This window comes from Zingiber officinale, chromosome 1B, assembly GCF_018446385.1.
Source record: "Zingiber officinale cultivar Zhangliang chromosome 1B, Zo_v1.1, whole genome shotgun sequence".
Taxonomy (NCBI): Eukaryota; Viridiplantae; Streptophyta; class Magnoliopsida; order Zingiberales; family Zingiberaceae; genus Zingiber; species Zingiber officinale.
Window position 1 is genome coordinate 8,133,198 of NC_055986.1, and position 6,000 is coordinate 8,139,197.

At 35.5% G+C, this 6,000-nt stretch overlaps 1 long non-coding RNA gene across 1 annotated transcript; it reads right to left on the minus strand.

Moving 5' to 3' along the window:
- Positions 1-1,825: 1,825 nt before the first annotated feature.
- On the minus strand, positions 1,826-4,159 carry LOC122036253. The gene is made up of 3 exons (XR_006127403.1): positions 4,083-4,159; positions 2,281-2,337; positions 1,826-1,883 (listed from the first exon to the last, which is right to left on the minus strand). It is a non-coding gene; the product is annotated as an uncharacterized LOC122036253 (long non-coding RNA).
- Positions 4,160-6,000: the final 1,841 nt, after the last annotated feature.

Sequence of the window (6,000 nt, forward strand, 5' to 3'; positions counted from 1 at the left end):
TCCAGCAGTCATGTAAATCTTCTCATCTGAGAAATCCATTCCCTCAGTATAAAGAGCAAAACAGTGAGTATGCACGGATATGCACCTTATGTACGCTTTCTTGTCCAAGGCAATGATTACCAAATGGTCCAGGAGTCTGCGTGTTCCATCTCCTGTCCGAAAACTTTGAAAAAACAAATCTATAATAGAACCAGGAGAAGCCCAAGCAGCATTCAAAGTTGTTAATATTACTGTTTTGTTTTCCATAGCTGCGTGTTCCATAGTTGTTAGAACTTTCTCAAGCTTAACATCGTTCTTTTCCTGCAAGCAGATATATAATTCTCTATAAAGGAGGAAAATTCACAATTGTTTGCAGGCACACAAGTTAAACGATATAAATTAGGGGGGCGGATGACTTATTATATTGCATAAAATAGCATAAATCAAGTGATTTACTGACAGCTTAAGCTCATGGGGCAGATAATCATCCAATCAGAGTTAACATTGTATTAAGCAGAAGAAACAAAATTAGTCCAGGTACTAGGCTTGTCTACAAATTCAACTTCGCCAAAATGAAGTGTATTGAGAATATAGCATTCAGAATTCAACATCAAAGGAATGGTAGCTAGAGAGTATCCTAGAAAGTCACAAGGCATAAAAATTTTGAAAACAGTTATAACTTTTCAATAGTTTAGAAACATTATAGACTAAACCCTATTATGTCTAATTGAAACAAGTTGATCGGGAAGGTTAAAATAAGTTAATCAGCTTTTCATATATGTTGGATTTACTATAGAAAACTGCTGCATTATGCAGAAAAGACATTCAATCGCACTTTACAGTATCTTAAAGTTTTTCAAGAAGAACAAAATACTCTACAAAAGACTATTGTATACTTCATAAGTAACTCATATCATACACATACTAAGTGCATAATGAAAGTTGTTAAATTGTAGTTAGTCCAACAGAAATGGCTTCATAATTAGCATCAAGAAGTTCACCAAAACACAAATGATTAGGAAGACTAGCATATGAGGAATAGATTTAAATCATGAAACTTCTGACGCAGAAGGTACATGCTGGTCCAACAAAGTTGTACACAATTTAGTTGTTAAAATAAGTGAGATGAAACGTAAAGCAAAAAAACAATTCTTAAAATATTCAAATTAGACATGAAAACAATCTCAATAAGTGCATTGCCAATAGTTCTTAAAATATTACCAAGGAGGAGAAAATAAGGAAAACATTCTTACGAAGTGTTCTTTTGTTTTAGCAAACTAACTTAGCGAAATGCAAGGAACAAAATGTTAAGTAAACAATGAATTGTGAGATAAATTCTTTCCTTAGAACAACATTAACGGCAATACACGAACTATTTTAGAAGACAACACTAGCATAGATAGTTCCACGGCTGCACCACATTGTTAGCAACACAAAATAATCAGATAAAGACAGTATCAGTGGAAGAAATGTTATGTTAATTATCTATTCTGAACCTAATCACAGGATTAAATCAATGTGCCCACATCCGTACCTACACAGAAACTTCAACTGGTCCAAGCTTTTCTAATTAGAAAGAAGACACTTCATCAAAGGGGGAAAAAATCAGCAAGCAGTAGAAGATGAGGATGATTTGGACCTGCGAAGCTCTTCTTGGCGATAAACAACCTGCATTACCAATGAATGAGTTTTAAGCATCTGAAAGTTATTTATTCCCTCTTTAACTTGTTAAATAGATATTAGATCAAAGTGTAAGTTGTTTGAATAAATCAACATTTGCGGACTTACCATCATCCTCAACCATAGGATGATAAGGTGTTTTAGGTTCAGTTATTTTCTGCCTCACTGGTTTATTGGCTTCAATTTCATACAAGTTGTCTTCATTCCATCTCACTTGAGGCCTACTAAAAGATATACATAATATGCAACTCTTAAGGTTTATATTATCCAACATGGAGAAATACATAAGTCAGTTTCAGGGAAAAAAAAAGTGACACCTAACCATTTTTTTTAAAAAAAAAATATGCAGAATTTCTAAATTCTGAATCTAGTCATATGTAAAATCAATTTTTCTATGAATGATCACTTAGTCAAATTCCTTCTAAAATAGACAAGCATCCTCTGTACAAATAAAATAAAAGCTAAAAGGTCCTGAACTATGGAATTTGTGAATTTTCAGGCCAGTTGCAATAGCGTCAACTAATTTACGAAAACAATTTTTTGAAATTTTGTTTAAACAGACAACATCTAGCAAGGCCAAGACAAAAGAAAAGGTAAATATCACGCATTACTAGTACTAACCTCATTGTCCAAAATAACAGATCTTAGCTACCAGTGAAATTCCTGATTATGTTTTTCCTGTGTATAGAAATACACATGATAAAAGTGTTAACTTCAACACAATTTAGCAGCAAAAAACTGAATATTTACAGATAGCACAAGCTTAAATTCTAAACCATTTGTTCAAGAATGCATATAGGGAGGTACAAATACAATGATGATTTCATCAGGGGGAAAAAAATTGAAGCACACTTCTCCAAAAAGAAATGGCAATACAATATATAGATAGCAGACAATAAATAATCAAACAAAGTTCACAAACTTCTAGAGGTAAATTGGAACATACTAGTAACACAGAAATGAAGCATATTATAATTCAATTATAATCAATTTAAATATGTTTGATGGTGCTAGTCAATAGTTCCCCCGAATTATTTGATCTAGGACAACACCAACTTGTGCCACTATGGTAAATGCCAACATCCTCCGCATCTACACATCTGACGGGAGTAGAATGGAAGGGGCTCCCAAAATCTGAGCATTCACTAGCTTTAACTCAGAGCAAACAATATGAAGGCACATAATAGTGAAGACCTTGTCAGAACTATTCTAAATGACCTTGACAATTGAAGTGATTTATAAAATACTACAGTCAACTCAAAAATCTAAAGTCAACCAATGTGAGTAACTATCCCAATGTCTTATCTTAATTGGAAGAGATCGCCGATTACATCATGAACCACAAACCAAACTCAAACTATTGCAGCACGCAAAGCGTAGTTCTTTCCTTTCAATTTCTTCATAGTAATAGTAATGGACACAACGGGGCTTGAAAGATCAGTAATAGGAGACATTAAGGAGGTAGTCAAAGAGTTTGACTTTTTACCATGTATCAGTAAGGTTCACATCATAGATTAACCTCATATCAGTAAGGTTCAATCCAGTTATTAGTCACATAACATCTATGCATACACTAATATATTTTTGTTAACCATGGATATACTTGCACTTCCAATCCTCTGGATAAAGTTAGCTTCTTTCAATGGCGAGTTAGTAGTTGTACAATATGCAAATAAATCAAACTAAATTAATATAACAAATCTCTTGAACACTTCCATGGTTTGTGTAATCACATAACTGAGTAACAAACACTCTTCATGGTTTACTATACAACTTACGAAGAAGACTTAATGAGAGTTCCTTCAAGAAAAACTGGATAGAAGTGGGATCAAACAGGTTTCAATACTCTTCATTTCAAAGATGCTATAACTAGATTGAATGCACAGGCAAATAAGTAACATACAGATTACAAGCAAGAAATCAACATTATCTCTTTATGAATTAGAACTAATTACTTCTTTATAGTTGTCCATAACACATTTCTAGGAAGGTACTAAAAACAACAATAAAAACCCCCTAATCTTTGGATTAAAAATAAAAAAAAGGAAGTGTGACTAAGTATAGGAAGCCATAATGCTAATAGATTAAACGAGCTTCAACTGAAGGATTACAAGACCAATTCAGCAAGAAAGTTCATGCCTTTTAGAATTATCCACGGATGAAAGAGAATTAATCCATGGGTTTAAAAAGAAACAATTTTTTTGATTCCATATGAGGCACAAACACGAAGAAGCAGCCAAACCAGAAATCTACCCAGATTAATTTGGCCATTTTGTTTCTTGCCATAAAAATAAAAATAAAATAATCAACCAAATAACTTTGTTCCAGCACATGAATCCAAACAAAACCTAACCATTAGTGATTCCCTAAGGAAACAGAAGACAATTAGGCAAGAATCCAATAAAGAAAAGAGGGGAAATTACCAGAGCGACGATGAAGATTCAACGCAGGACCAGGATGGCTTGCTGCTGGATGGTAATGGTGGTACTATTTTTTCCCAACCAGGATTTGGACCGCGGCGCTTCTGCTAGGGCTCGCGGAGAGGGTCGTGGCTCGCGGCGAGGAAGGTGTCTGGCCGCTGCTGCTTGGGCTTGCGGTGAGGAGACTGCTCGCGGAGAGGAAGGTGGCTCGCGGAGAGGAATAGGGTTCGCGGAGAGCTCCAGCTCGCGGTGAGAAAGGTGCGGTGGCTCGCGGCAAGGAAGGTGGCTGGTCGCGAAGAGGAGCTCGCTCGTGGAGAGGGCGGTGGCTCGCGGAGAGGAGCTAGCTCGCGGAGAGGAAGGTGGCTAGGGCTCGCGGAGAGGAGCTCGCTCACGGGCGGTGCTTTTTTTGATGCGAGCAACGTGGCCGAGGTTTCACAACGCGGACGGAGAAGCAAGGGCGTCGATCTAGGAAGGAGAAGAGGCAGATGAGGTTGAGAGAGATGGTCGGAGGTTTAGGCTTAGGTTTAGACGAGAGAGATGGTCGCGTGAGGAAGGGGCGCGATATAGATTTAGGTTTGGAGGGAACTTCACAGTGTTGCAAATTTTGGCTGTGGGAATATTAAAATATTTTATTTTGGTTCATTAACACCGGATTTTAAAAACCGCAGTTAAAATCGGTGTCTATTAACGGAAAAAAGGCGCTCATAGACATCGCCTAAAAAACCGATGTCTATGAGCTAAAATCTGCGCTCATAGACACCGGTTTTTGAAAAAACCGGTGTAAAATACTCAAAGACATCGATTTTTTACTTAAAACCGTTGTTGTTCCACTGATGTCTATAAGGGTTTTTGTTGTAGTGTATGGTCTACCTAGCATATAGTCACTAGCTCAAACCACCAACAAGGGGTCAAGTAGGATACTCAGTTATCTAGCTACGATCTACGTGTGATAGCTTAATAACACTATTTGATCTAATGGACAGTTCAAATGCATAACATGCAATAAGTAACAAGTTTAATGACATGTATCTAAGTACCACAACAAGTATAATAGTAACAATTTCAACCAAGGGAATCCTAATCATTTAATAATATCTCTTCTAATATAATGTTCTATAACTACACCTCAGTGTAACCTCACTAGCATATAGGCATGAGCATAAGTAACAAACAAAGGTCTAGTAGGACACTTGATATCCTACACTATGGTATGATCATCTTAACAATAAGCACGAACTCAAATCATCAACGAGGGGTGTAGCAGGATATCCAATATCATACACTATGGTATGATAATATCATACATATAAAACAAAATCAAGCATGAAGAATAATAAGACTGCATAGATATAAAATAAATCATCTCTAAGATCAAGAAAAATAAATATCATATGAATAGAGTCAAAGTAATAAAACTACCAATTAGATCATAACTCATACACTAAGATTAAAGATATAAAGAAGTACCCGCTTTAAATATAGTTTGTGCTAAACAGTCCCCATGTCGGTACAATCATCTCGCATCAGTCCTACAACATAATGTACAGTTTTAACTAATTACATCATGCATCAACTAGCTAAACCAAATCCCAAAACTAATTTGGGCAAACTATAATTGAATAATCATCAATTAACCCTAATTAATAATTAACTCCAATTAATATCAATTCGTTAATTCTAATTAGGGTTAACTCTATTTTCCCTAACCATTCCACTACCTATTTATATTAGGTCATGAATCATCCCCCAATACTCACCCAAGTTCAATGGTATCATACTAATTTATTCCCCAATTATTAACGGATAATATATCAATTACTGTTAATCAAACTCAACCAAATTATATCTATTATTAACCAAATCTAAATTAACACATTCATTAATTTCACCAGCTAAACTTCTCTCAAATCAAACAAACTGA